This window comes from Nuphar pumila, chromosome 15, assembly GCF_984573655.1.
Source record: "Nuphar pumila chromosome 15, dmNupPumi1.hap1.1, whole genome shotgun sequence".
In the NCBI taxonomy this organism is placed as follows: Eukaryota; Viridiplantae; Streptophyta; class Magnoliopsida; order Nymphaeales; family Nymphaeaceae; genus Nuphar; species Nuphar pumila.
This window is the reverse complement of record NC_143263.1, coordinates 64,425,741-64,440,456: the sequence shown is the minus strand read 5'-3', so window position 1 is coordinate 64,440,456 and position 14,716 is coordinate 64,425,741. Positions and strand designations below refer to the sequence as shown.

Sequence of the window (14,716 nt, the reverse complement as noted above, 5' to 3'; positions counted from 1 at the left end):
ACTTGGTTCCGTTTGTAGGACTTTGCTATAGCGTCCATTTAACACGCTCGTGAGATGCAGAGAGAGGTGGGCCTCCGGCTGGCAGTTGGTAATCAGACAAACTGCATGGGTATATGGCGTCGTGTGGAAATGGAAATCGCTTCGGTTTGTTGCAGATTAGGTGCCACGGACCAGCGATTTTCTGTCTCGCACGACGCTGGCAGTGCAGCAACCCTGCCCTAAACAATTGCTGGAGAGAGAGAGAGAGAGAGAGAGAGAGAGAGAGAGAGTTTTGTTTAAAAAGCAAAAAAAATAAAGTTCTCCGCGTGTAGTATATGGAGGGTAGCCTATCACCACAATAAACTGCACCTCACTGATATTTCTTCTTCTCTGCTCTCTCTCTCTCTCTCTAAACAAATTAAAGAAGCATAGAACAGAGAGAAAGGGAGCAGAGAGAGAGAGAGATGGTGAACTTGGTGTTAGCACAGCAGCCTCTCGTGAACGGGCTCATGAAGCTGGCCGGGTTGGTCTCCTAGTCAGTGGAGATCGAGGAAGGAACCGTCATGCAATTCTGGCGACCTAAAACCAAGAAGCACAAGAAGAAGTTGCGACCGGCCGTGGTGTTGGTTCACGGCTTTGCTGCAGAAGGCACGGCAACATGGCAGTTCCAAGCAGGGTCTCTTTCCAAGAAGTTCGACGTCTACATACCCGACCTCATCTTCTTCGGCAAGTCCATCACCAACCGCCCCGACCGCGCGCCCGAGTTCCAGGCAGAGTGCCTCGTGAAGGCCCTCAAGCTCTTTGGCGTAGAAAGGTGCGCCATGGTCGGTTTCAGATACGGCGGGATGGTGGCCTCCACCATAGCCATCTCATACCCGGACCTCGTCACCGCGCTCGTCATCTCTGGGTCTGTGCCGGCCATGACCGACTCGTTGAGTGAGGTCACCCTTCAAAGGTTGGGCTTCCAATCCTCGTCGGAGCTCTTGCTGCCCAAACATATCAAGGGGCTCAAGGCCCTGCTTTCTGTTGCCGTCCACAAGAAGCTCTGGTTCCCCGACCGACTCTACCGTGATTTCCTCGAGGTTAAATCCTTTCTCCCCTTCATTTCATTACTGACTCGATCCCTCTGCTCTTATTATCATTTTCATATCACATTGGTGCCATTGTAGGTTATGTTTACCAACAGGAAAGAGAGGGAAGAGCTACTGGAAGCGCTGGTGAAGCACAACAAGGAAGCTGACAATATCAGATTCTCACAGGTCAGTCTTTAGTTTTTTTATCAGCTTTAGTCAACTAAATCATCGGTCTTTTCATAGAGGCATTACTAGAAACCAGGGATAATATGGACCGTCATACTTTTAAAAAAAAAAGAAAGAAAGGCAAAACATGGACTGTCATAATTATGTCATACCTATCTTTAATTCCTTTGATGCAGGTTGTTGTATATATATATATATATATATATATATATATATATATATATATATATATATATATATATATGCCGGGGGGTTGGCAGACCTCTATCTGTTTGATTTCTTTGTGCATATTGTAGATGGTGAAGATGCCAAATCACTTAACTAAAAGTAACAGATCACCTGATCTGTTCTCCCAAAAGAGCGCACCAGAAATGAAGGGGTTTTTCCATGTCTTTGACTTCCTCCGCAGATGTTATCTACATCATTCATTCAACATTTAATTGCTGAGATCATCTTGCGCAGGATTTTTTTGGGCGATTCAAAAATCAATGGTTGACAAAACACGATTTTTTGTAATTTTAAAAATTCTCTCTCTCTCTTTCTCTCTCTCGTCATCTTGCTCTCCTTTGGGGGCATTGGGGTTATGTTCTTCATCCGCTGTCGTCATCTTGCTCTCCTTTGGGGGCATTGGGGTTCGGGTCACCGCGGCTCCGTGGTGGTGTTTGTGTATCTGTGTCGGCAGGGGGCTGTTTGCAGCCTCGGGGTGCGAGTCTGCTGGCATCATCATCATCATCTGTTGTATCTTCCTTTCTGGGCTCGTTGTTCGAAGTGGGGTAGGTTTTCAGGTGGAATGGCGGGAGTGACGAGGCATCTTGGCCTCGGTCAGGAAGATGTTGGCTGTCGTGGCTTCCCGGGTGGTCTGAGTCTTGGGCTAGGTTGTTGCGGAACCTTTTGGTGGATCCTTTCTGCGAGCTTGATGGAGATCGGGATCCGTCAGGTGTCGCCTTGGCGCCTAAGGATTCTCTCTTTCCCTCGACAGTTGCAACATCCTCTATTTCGTTTGCTTCGACCTTTGGGGCATCTGAGTTTGGGCCTTTCTCGCGGAAGAGGTCTCATCTCTCGGAGGACTCTCTCCTTGCTCGGGCCCACAGGTCGCCTATTTCCGGAGTCCCGATCCGACAGTGTTTCTTCTTCAAGCTGGTTGATGGCCTTTCAGTCTTGGTTTCATCTATCTCAACTAAGTGCATCGTCTGTCCGATTCGCCTGGTCTCCATCAGTTTGGTAAGTGCCCCTATGTTAGCCGTGTATTGCAGGGCTCCGGTGGCATTGAACACCTACTCTTTCATCCTGGAGGGCGACTTTGCAGGCCTGGAGGGCTCCCCAAACTTGGTCTATCCGTCAATTGCGGGTTCATCATCTATGAGTGGTCAACTCTCATCCTTTTTGGGTCTGTCTGTGGACGATGCAGCTCGGCGGCTCAAGCTCGCGCTTTCCGAAGCCCAGCTTCTCAGCGTCGATTCTGTTATGCGTGAGTCCTTTGCCGCGATCGTAGATCGTTTACCGTCCTTGATCGTGGATGATGGGCGTATCCCGTCCATCAACACCCTATCTCCTTCGGTCGAGGGGTTATCTCATCCTGGGTGGGGTGGTCTCCCAATTAGGAGACGTACTCGACCTTCGCTATCTCCTTTCGACGAGTTTGTGGTCTCTCCTAGGCGGTCTGTGAGGATCCGCACTCCTCGGGTATTTCCGGACTTTCAGTTATGAAGATCTTGTGTTGGAATATTCGGAGACTGAATTGCCCCACCAAACGTCTTTTCCTGGCGAGTTGGATTCGTCAAGAAAAGCCCGATCTAATCGCACTTTGTGAAACAAAGATGGCAGATATCTCGAGCTCCGTCGTCTCTGAAATCTGGCGTGGTGCAGATTTCTGCTTCAAGCCTGCAACTCAATATGCGGGAGGCATCCTCATCCTCGGGAAGCATTCTCTAGCCTTTCAACGGGTGGATGAAGGTACGTTTTCCATATCCATCACTCTTCCCTTACCTCCTAAGACTATTCCAGCAGTGGTCACTATGGTGTATGGTCCCCACCGTCAAAGCCATTAGGAGGAGTTTTGGTTGGACTTAAATAGGGTAATTGCTTCATTCGGGGACCAACATATTATCATGGGAGATTTCAACTGCCTTATGTCTCCTATCGATTCTAGTATTCCGGTTAATTACTCGGCTTCAATGAGGGGCTTCCAAAACTTTATTCAGATGAACCGGTTGTACCATGTTCCCCATGTTGGTGAAGCTTTCTCGTGGTCCAATCGACGATCTACTCCGTGCTTCCGTCTGCTAGACAGGGTGCTCGTTTCGTCAAAGCTGCTGAGTTCTATTAATGACATCTCTTGTTGCCTTCTTCCACCATCTGTCTCAGACCATAGTCAGATTGTTATCCGATGGGGTCAAGGCTTCACCGATGATAGATCCTTTAGATTTGAGCAATGGTGGCTTAAGGAGGCGGGCTTCGAGTCGTTAGTCTATCAATCTTGGAATAGACCTTGCTTTGCAGTCCGAGCGGCCACAAGATGCATGGTTAAGCTTTTTCGTCTATCCCGTGATATCAAATCTTGGCTTATCTCCAATAGAATAAGCAAATTCTAAAATCTAGAGGATTGGGAGCGAGAGCTGGCTTCTATCAATCAGTCTCTCTTGGATACGTCCTATATGAATGCATCAGATATTGAATGTCTCAATGCTAGATCGGCCGAGCTGACTCTTCTAGTGCAATCGTGGCGTCTTAAGGATGAGATTTGTTGGAAGCAGCGGTCAAGGGTGAATTGGCTTAAAGCGGGTGACGGGAATACAAGGTTCTTTCATTCTTTGGCGTCTCACAGGCATCGAAGACATGTGATTCACACTCTGTATATCAATGGTGTCTCCTTTTCGGGCGATCAGGTAATCAATGCTGTCTCCAACTATTTTTCTAACCTGTATTCCTGCAACCAAGCTGTAGGTGGCAATATGGGTTCAACTTTATTTTTGTCCATGGATCAAGCGCTATCCAACTCGATTCAGGGGTTGTTCACCGAAGAAGAAATCGTCTCGGCGGTGCGGGAGTCGTCTGGGTGGAAAACTCCAGGTTTTGATGGGTATCCTGTGGATTTCTTTCGCATATTCTGGAAATGCGTTAAGAGTGACATTCTTAGTGTCTTCGCCGAGTTTCATCGTAATGGCCGATTGCCGGTTCATTCTCTCCTAGCAATTGTGTCGCTTATTCCTAAGGAGGAAGCCACATCGGATATCTCGCGGTTTAGACCAATATCAGTGTTAGGGAGTTTATATCGCATTATTGCAAAGGTCTTAGCCAACAGGATGCGGTCAATTGTTCCTAGGATTTTTTCGGAGGAACAGTTCGCCTTCATTCCTAACAGAAGACTTCAACATTCCTTCATTTTGGCCACAGAAGTGTTGCACTCCCTAAAGATCAGTGGGCGTGCCTTTTTCACCCTGAAGCTTGACTTTCATAAAGCCTACGACTCGGTTCATTGGTCGTTCCTCTTCAACATGTTGGCAAACTTGGGCTTTGGTAGGCGTTTCTCTAGCTAGGTGCATGAGCTGGTAACCAATGCCCAATCTCAGTTTCAGATCAATGAGGTCAAAGGAAAACAGTTCAAACTTGGTCGTGGTCTTCGACAAGGATGTCCTCTGTCTCCGTTACTCTTTAACGTCGCCTCTGAAGGCCTGGTGGTTTGGGATAAGAGAGCAGTGGAGGGTGATCTAATTGAATCTCTCGGTATTCAAGAGTGTCATAGTCAGATCCTGACCTACGCTGATGACATAATTATCTTCGGAAGGGCCTCCATCCAACAAATGTTAAGATTCAAGCTTGTCCTTCTTTTCTTCCAATCGATGTCAGGTCTATCCTTGAACTACGAGAAGTGTTGTCTATCCATGGTCAACGCCCCTCCATCAATGTTGGACATGGGCCAACGGATATTCGGATGCTCGGTTTCGAATAACTCTTTTTCTTATCTGGGTTTGCCGCTTCAAATCAGTCGTGTATCAACGACAGCCTGGAGTACCACTATCCAAAGGGTTCAGAAAAAAATATCGGGCTGACAAGCGTCATACCTTTCTATCGCGGGTAGACTAACTCTCATAAAGCACGTTCTTTCTGCTATGCCAGAATTTTTTATGTCTATGTTCCTGATGCCTATGGGGGTTAGTAAGAAGATAGCTCCGGTAGTGACACACTTCCTGTGGTCTGGGCGAGGTCCCAAAAACAAGCGCCACCTAATAGGGTGGGACACTCTTCGACTACCCCTAAATAGGGGGGGTTTGGGAATCAAGGATCCTCGGCTGAGGAGTATGATTCTTGTCGTGAAGCAGAGCTGGCTTGCACACCAACCTGGGTCTCCGTGTGCAAGCGTGCTCCTAGCTAAATACGGTGGTGTGGAATCTTTGGTGGGGGCCACAAGCGTGCGTCAACGAACTATGTCAAAGCTTCGGCGATCATGGATCCAAGCATGGTCTGCAGTTCTGTCTCATAATGGCAATGTTGACTCGCAGTCTCAGTTCTTTGGTCGTAACCTTGCTCTGAACGGATCTTTCCGCTCAAAAGAAGGCTACCTCGCTCTCCTTCCGTCGGGGGTAGACCGGTTCCCGACGAACCTGATCTGGGGCAAGGGTCCCACTCCGAGATCATGTTTTCTGGCTTGGCTAATCTTACACGATCGGGTGCAGACTGACAACTTCCTCAAATCCATCGGATTTCATCTGCCGAGTAAATGTGTGTTGTGTGAGGCGGCTGAAGAATCTGCCATCCACCTTTTTTGGGAGTGCTTTGTTTTTCAAAACATCTTTAAGGTGACTTGGAATAAGCCGGGGGTCAGCGTGCGCCAGGAATCGTTCGCCAACGATTTGTTGTGGGGTCCTCAACAAGTTCGTCATTGCAACAAATGACGTATTATTTGGCGAACCTGGCTGCTCTCGTCATGGTGGGTCGTATGGATGACTCGCAACAACGCTATTTTTCGGCATATTCCGACAGTGTTCAACAAAATGGTGAACCTTATTTTGGCGGACGTATACGCCATTCTCCGCATCAACATCCCTGATCTGCAACACCATCTGCCTCCAGGGTCCATTCATGATCCAGGATGATGCTCGTCGCCTAATTGTATTTGTTTCTTGTTTATTTCTTCATTTTCTCCTTGCTTCGCTACTTTTCTTTTTTCCTTTTTGGGCTCCTTGGCATGTCTTGGGCCCGTGTTTGGTTACCCGGTAGGTTCAATGTTGGTTGAACCTGTTTTTCGTTTCGTAATGTTGATGGTTGATAGTTCGGCTCTCTCTCTATATATATATATATAATTACAATTCAACGGTCAATTCTTATTAAATCAACCACGCTAAATCTATCTATGGGGTTAGGTTTGATAAAAACAACTTGCAGAATAAGATTTGAGTACACAACTGTAATATGGGAGAGATTTTTTAATGGTTGTGTGTTTGTAGAGCGTGCTGCTGCTTTGGGGAGAGCAAGACCAGATATTCAACATGGAGCTCGCCAAATTCACTGCCGAGTAAGTCAAATCAGTCGGTCATCGATAACTGCCTTTTCCAGTGAATCTTTGTAGCATTTTTGGCTAACGCATGATATGAGATAACAAAAGAGGCCTCTATGTCACAACCATCCAGGGCTTTATTTATTAAGGCAGGGAATGCTGTCATGTGATTGGCCTGTGTCACACAGGGAAGCACATAAGCGAGCCTTGTATCCTTAGCATGTCCTATTTTACTCATAATTTAAAAAATAGACCCCAGCTTGTGAAATTTTTGATGCAGTCCCCAGTTTCTTTAGTTGAGTCAAAACAGTGAAACTTCTTTTTTTAGTGAATGGCATGTTTTGGATTATGAATTTTTTATTTTTAGATGTGGTTTTGAAAATGCTAAAATTCAATAACCCACAATACTTTGTATTGTAAAGTTTTAAATGCATTAAGATCCGTCAATTTTTTAACATTATAAAAAACATGACTATATGTCATAAAGTCTTTGCTTAAAGTATATTTCTTATTGAATAAACTATAAAGAATAAATATATGAGGTCTGATCGATGAGATGCTCTAGCATTGGAGAAGGAAAGTCATCCAATCCTCGTTGGTTGTAGATTTTGAAACTTCCTTTGATCGATAATCCCCCTTCCCATGTTAATCGTTGATTAACCTTGTTTGTTACGTTGAACATCAGGCAACTAGGAGACAAAGCGTCGTTCCTTGGCATCAAGAAAGCTGGACATCTGGTACAACTTGAACGACCCTGTGCATACAACAGAAGGCTCAAGCAGTTTCTCACTCAACACCTATGAGAAGTGTTGCTTCTTTCAATATTGGCCAATATTGGCCAACATTGGCCAGAAGCGATCCCGAAATTTTCATCTTTATAACAAGCACCTCTTTTCAGAATGTTTTCTTCGATGATACAAAAGGTTGACGTGGTATATCTTCCCTAAAAAACAAAAAAAAAGGTTGACGTGGTTCATTATATCAAATTTAGTAAAACCAGATGAATAAATGTGTGTTGGGCGGCTAGTATTTATTTATTTTTTTGGTTAATTGGATCCTTCTATTGATGTAGAAGATGATATTATTGATGTAAAAGATTAAATAAGATGCATGTTTTTATTCTTACTATTATTGATGTAAAATATTATTGATGAATAAATGTGTGTTGCAAATTTTTTGGACAAATTCTCCTCTCTCAAGCCGTTTGTTACCACTAGCATGTATGGTGTGCACCTCTCTCTCTCTCTCTCTCTCTCTCTCTCTCTCTATATATATATATATATATATATATATATATATATATAAGAAAAATATTTGGGATGTGTTCAACATGATTTGTTTACTATGGATCAAGCCTTGGATCATGTTTTTTTATGTAAAAATGTGATCTTTTGAGTTACAAAATTTTGGCACATTGTGGGCCATTGATTTTTTGACCCATTTAAAAACCTAATTACTTATCACAATCACATGATTCAAAACAAGTTTTCTATTAAACAAATCATGTAGATCATCATATCTTATCTAAAAAAATAAAATATTAAAGAAAAAATTGAATTCTACTCATTAGTTTCTTACCTTCATTAGTAGCCAATATATATATATTCTTGGCTTCAAAGTGTCTCATAGAACATTAAGGTGCTTTGCCTCCAGCTCACTCCTAATAGCATGTTGGTTGAGCCATGATGAGTTGATCAGTGTTTCTGTGAATTTTCAGGGTGTCTTTCAATTGAAAAGTTTCTTTAAAGCTTTTGAGGGTGAGAGTCCTAACCCTGAAACTTTATGTAACGCCCCAAATAATTAACTCAAAAATTTTGAAAATAAATTTTTTTTTTTAAAAACCACAGCGAAAATGTTTCATTAAATCCTCAATCACTTTATTTGGGCAGGTTACAAGTAATAACACAGACCCAACCACATTAGGCGAATTAAACTCTTGCATTGAAATCTTACAAGTTATAAATTACAAACTTAATGAATTTATTAAAGACAGAGTTCCTCAGGACATCCGTAGAAGATATGGTTACATGACATTGTCCGCAGCGATGACCACAATTGCCTGTATTTTTATCAGTTTCTTGAAAAAAAATATAATTTAGATGGAGTCAGACTACACCTCGTCTGAGTAAGCAACATAATATCAATATGAATGTGCTCAGTGTCATGTGTACAAATATATGTGCAACACATTTATATAAGAAATGCCAATTATTTAAACCAGTTCACCCAACACAAACACTTCATGGTTTAATACATAAAAGGAGAACATTAAAGAGCGACATGTCATATGAATGAATCACAATTATGTTATAACATTTATGAATGTACATAAAATCATTACTAAGCTATGCATCATAGTCATGCTATAACAAATGCAATATCAAGCATTGTATGAAGTTGAAGACATGTAAAAGTAGACTAACTTTATGTTTCTCCTGTTAATTACCGAAATTTGGCAGGTTTTACACTTTAAGTCTATGAGATGACAATGGAAGGTATGGTAGGCTGAGTTAGTGCAATCAGATCTTTGATCCCGAATGTGGTTTCTTCAAAAAATATAAAACTCTTTCAAAGTTATGCTTTGTTGTCACACGGTTCACAAGTTCCCACAAGTGATAACATCAGTAAAAATGAGCATTCATAATCACATGAAACAACTTTTGGGAATTGGAAAGTGAAGACCTCTTATAAACAAACAAATTCTTAATGGTGCAAATTGAAGCACTGAAAAGAAATTGCCAGAGGGAATTTTCTTGCTTTAATTTGGATGGTATGTTTACTAGATGACACATGGTAGGACCATAAAAAAACAAAGCAGTTGGTCTTCCAATTCATGCCCCTGAGAAGGGAGAGTAGTAATTCGGGTGATCTGCCAAATAACTTTAAGGAAAGTGATTGTAAGGTGGCCATAAAAGGACCATTGGGAGGCCACCCCAATGGTCACTCTCTACCAAAGGCTACAATTGTTCATACATATAACAGTTAAAGATACAACAACAACAACAACAACTACGCCTTCATCCCAAAACAATTGGGGTCAACGATATGAACCAAAAAAGAAATTCATTTTGGGTCTTCCACATGAATCCTTTTCCTCCAATCATTTCTATCCAATGCCATGTCCTCGGTGAGGTTCAAAGCATTCATATCCTTTCCTATCATCTCCATCCAAGTCTTCCTAGGCCTACCCCGACCTCTTTTAACTAATATATTTTCCCATTTCTCCAACCTTCTAACTGGAGCATCATTAGGCCTTCGCCGAATATGTCCAAACCACCGTAAACGATTCTCTCGCATCTTATTTTCAATGGGTGCAACACCTACCTTCTTACGTATCTCCTCGTTCTGAATCTTATCTTTTATTGTATTTCCACACATCCATCTAAACATCTGCATCTCGGCTACACTCATTTTTTGAATATGATGTCTCTTGGCAGCCCAACATTCCGTACCATATAGTAAAGCGGGCCTAATAGTCATCCTATAAAACTTTCCCTTCAACCGCAATGGCATTCTACGATCGCACAACACTCTAGTTGCACTTTTACATTTCATCCACTCAACCTTTATCCTATGATTTACATCTCCATCAATTTCTCCATACTTTTGAATGATGGATCCCAAATATTTGAAATAATCATTCACCGGTATTTCTTGCTCACCAAGCTTCACTACACTCCCATCACTACTTCGTTGCTTACTAAACCGACATTCCATATATTTAGTCTTACTCTTACTCAACTTAAAACCTCTAGCTTCCAATGTCTGTCTCCATAATTCTAACTTAGCATTAACCCCAGCTCTAGACTCATCAATCAAAACAATATCATCAGCAAACAACATACACCACAGTACATTTTCTTGAATTGATCTCGTAAGCTCATCCATCACTATTGCAAATAGAAAAGGGCTTAAAGCAGATCCTTGATGTAACCCAACTGTTATCGGAAAATTGGTTGTCACCCTTCCACAAGTGCGGACATTGGTTACTACTCCTTCATACATATCTTTAATTATACTAATGTACTTGAGAGAAACACCTTTCTTCATCATTGTCCACCAGAGAACGTCCCTAGGTACTCTATCGTATGTCTTCTCTAAATCAATAAAAACCATATGCAAATCTTTGTTCCTCTCTCTATATCTTTCAATAAGTTGTCTAAGAAGATGTATAGCTTCCATAGTTGATCTTCCAGGCATAAAATCAAATTGATTCTCCGATATCATGACAACCTTCCTCAACCTAGACTCAATCACACTCTCCCAAAGTTTCATAGTATGACTCATGAGTTTTATACCATGATAGTTTGTGTAATCTTGTATATCACCCTTATTCTTATATAAAGGCACCAAAGTACTCTTCCTTTACTCATTAAGCATCTTATTTGTTCGCCAAATCAAATTAAAAAGATTTGTCAACCATTCTAAACCTTTCTCTCCCAAGCATTTCCAAGCCTCGATAGGTATACCATCTGGGCCAACTGCCCTTCTTAATTTCATTTTCTTCAAAGCCTTTGCAATTTCTTTCTTTTGAATCTTGCGCATGAAGTCACGATTTATATCATGAAAAGGAATGGAGAAGTCTCCAAGATCTTGAGCATAACTATCATTAAATAGCTTATCATAACAGTTAAAGATAAAACTATTTAAATTAAATTAACAAGATAATTAATTTATATTAAGATACAATTATATGTATGAACATCAAGAGTTGTATCTCTTAGGCTGAAAGAATTTCTCCCAGAGATGTGTCTCAGATTAGCCCTTTACAAGCTTATAAAAGTGCTCTATGAAGCTAATAATTAAATATGAGAAATCATATGCAAAAAGACAGTGCAAAAGATAAATTTGAGTTCTCTAGGTTTACATAGAATTACTGCATCGTTATAAGAGGGTTTGAGAAAATTGACCTTCCCTGGCGATTCTGAGTTAACTATGCATGCTTTAGCCCACCAAATTTTCACTTTTGCATAATCTATTTTCAACATTGGTATGAGAGTGCAATTTGATTATCCTTGTTATACTCTGGGTGTGCGTGCTTGGTGTAAGAATAAATCGCCCTAATATCTCAAAAGTTCAAAGAAAGGAAATTTTGGCAAAGAAAGGCAAAATAACAAACATGATAGTCATGGTTAAATTATCCAAAATTGACTACTGAATGAAACCAATTTTGAAATGTGGAGGAGAAAAATGAAGTATTTATTAACCCATGACAAGACCTTGCATGTATTAACAAAAAAAAAACTCACTAAATGAGAAATCTAGTAAAGACAAAAAAGCATGTAATAAGTTTGTAAAGGATGATCAACTTGCACATGCTACTCTCCTGATATTCATGTAAGACGATCTCATCCAAGTATTTGAAGAATATGACACCACCAAGAAAATAATGGAGGCAGTTAAAAAGAAATGCAATATGACTTTAGAAACTCATATCCAGCTTCTCCTCATGTAGTATAACTCCTGCAAGATGAAAGAGGTAGATAATATAGTTGATCATATGAATCGTATGTTGCTAATAGCTAAAAACTTAGCTATACACTACAAGAAAAATGCTAGATAGCGATGGATTTTTTTCGTTGCAAAGTTGCGACGGATTAGCGAGAGAAAACTAGTCGTCGCTAACTTGCGGATTTTTTACGAAAATAGCGACGAAAATATTTTCGTTGCTCACTCCGTCGCTAAGTCGCGACGGATTAACGACAGAAGTTTTGTCACAAAATCAGTCGCCATTAGCGATGGAAGTTTTCTCGTCGCTACTTAGCGACAAAGTGGGCGACGAAAATATTCCATCGCTAAATGCCGATGCTACTTAGCTACGGAGTAACGATGAAATATTTCTGTCGCCCATCCGTCGCTAAATGTCGATGTAAAACCCCCCTAGGGCACGAAATCGATTTTTTTTACTCTTACCCGCGCCTCTCTCTCTCTCTCTCCTGCACCGTGTCGGTTTTCATCCGCTCACCAGCAACCAACACCTCCCTCACTCTGTCTACCGACGACCCCCCCCCCCTCCCTCTCTCTGTTGATCGCCCCATCCCTCTCTCCGACTATCGGCGACCACACCCCTCCCGCTCTTTATCGACCGCACCATCCCTCTCTCCGACTACCTTAGATTTAGGCCCCTCTCCCAGTTTTCGTCGACTGTCACCACCGTCGTCACGACCTCTGAGGTAAAACCCACTTTGTCTGTGTTTTTTTATTTTTGCTCGGAGAATCCGGTAGGGGAGGGGCGACCCCCTGCCTCTTTTTTTTTCGGCAAAGGGTCGCCCGCCTTGCCTCATTTTTTTATTTGGGCAGAGGGTCGCCCCCTGCTTTGCCGGCAGGAGGTCGACCCCCTGTTTTTTTTTTCGGGCAAAGGGGGCAACCCCCTGCCTCATTTTTTTTTTCGGCTGGGGGGCGCCCATCCTGCCTCATTTTTTTTCGGCAGGGGGGGCGCCTTCCTCGTTTTTTTTTCGGCAGGGGGTCGCTCCCCTGCTTCATTTTTTATTTTCGGTAAGGGGGGTCGCCCCATGTTTTTCCAGCAGGGGGTCGCCCCCCGACCTCTTTTTTTTTCGGCAGGGGGGCGACCCTCTGCCTCATTTTTTTCCAGCAGGAGGTCACCCCCTGCCTCATTTTTTTTCTAGCAGGGGTCCCCCCCCCTACTTTTCTGGCAGGGGGTCGCCCCCCTGACTCTTTTTTTTCCGGCATGGGGTGGGTGACCCCCTGCCTCTTTTTTTTTTCGACAGGGGGTCGCCCCCCTTGCCTCTTTTTTTTATTCAAGCAGGGGGTCGCTCCCCTGCCTCTTTTTTTTTCGGGCAGGTGGGCGACTCCCTGCTTCATTTTTTTTTCTGGCAGGGGGTCGCCCCCTGCCTCATTCTTTATTTCCGGCAGGAGGGGTCGGCCCCTTGCTTTTTCGTCAGGGGGTCACCCCCCGATCTTTTTTTTTTCGGGGGGGGGGGGGGTGACCTCCTGCCTCTTTTTTTTCCAGCAGAGGGTCGCCCCCTTGCTGCATTTTTTATTTCCGATAGGGGGGATTGCCCCCCTGTTTTTTCGGCAGGGGGTCACCCCTCTGCCTCTTTTTTTTTCGGCAGAGGATGGGCGACCCCCTGCCTCTTTTTTCCGGCAGGGGGTCGCCCCCTTGCCTCTTTTTTTTCGGGCAGGTGGGTGACTCCCTCCCTCGTTTTTTTTTTTTGGCAAGGGGTTGCCTCTTCTGTCTCGTTTTTTTTTTCGGCATGGGGGGCAACAGGCCGGGGGGCACCCAACGATTGTCGGGTTCCTAAACCATGGCATCACCCCATGCCTGCCGCTCCGGGGGACGATCAGTACCTCCGGAGACCTCGTGTCGCTGTCGTACATTGCTGGCCTACTGACTGGCCTGTCAAACTCGAAAACCTGTTGGGCTGAATGGAGAGGTGGTCGACGTCTAGGAGGTGTTTCGCCTCATCGGAATCCTGTCTGACTTTGATATTTATTTTAAATTTTTTCCTTTCGGCAGATGGTGACTTCATTTTAACATAGTGTCTCTTGCAGATTTCTCAACGGATCCCGCTTGTGCCCCACCACCCATGGTAAGTAAGTGACAAAAATAATGCAAATCGGGTAAATACCCATGATTAGTAAGTGATGCAAGTGCATCACATGTTATTTAATTTTTTGGATGCAACACTTTACTGTTCACACACTCACTTAGTTTTTGATATCTAGGACTATTTTGTTGGAGTTTGGAGATCATGTTGAGCATGGTTTTAATGTATGAGAATAAAAGTGTTCTTATTTTTTAAGTACGGATTCTATGCTAGGCATGGTAGTAGTTAGCGGGATATTGGGGTGTGTTTGTTGTAGGTACATGTTTGACATTTTTTTTATATGAATGTTTTTGATGTATTGCAATGTTTGATGTGATTGTATACATGCTTGCATGTAGTTACTTTTAATTTGATTATGACTTACATGTGAAATTGTATAATGAAAGCATACTTCAAATGAATGTATCGTGTTATGA

At 42.9% G+C, this 14,716-nt stretch overlaps 1 pseudogene across 1 annotated transcript; it reads left to right on the top strand.

The window, feature by feature from the left end:
* Positions 1-443: 443 nt before the first annotated feature.
* Positions 444-6,754, top strand: LOC149815465 (uncharacterized; annotated as a pseudogene). The gene is made up of 3 exons (XR_016427962.1): positions 444-1,061; positions 1,149-1,238; positions 6,683-6,754. The product of XR_016427962.1 is annotated as an uncharacterized LOC149815465 (transcript).
* The last annotated feature ends 7,962 nt before the right edge of the window (positions 6,755-14,716 follow it).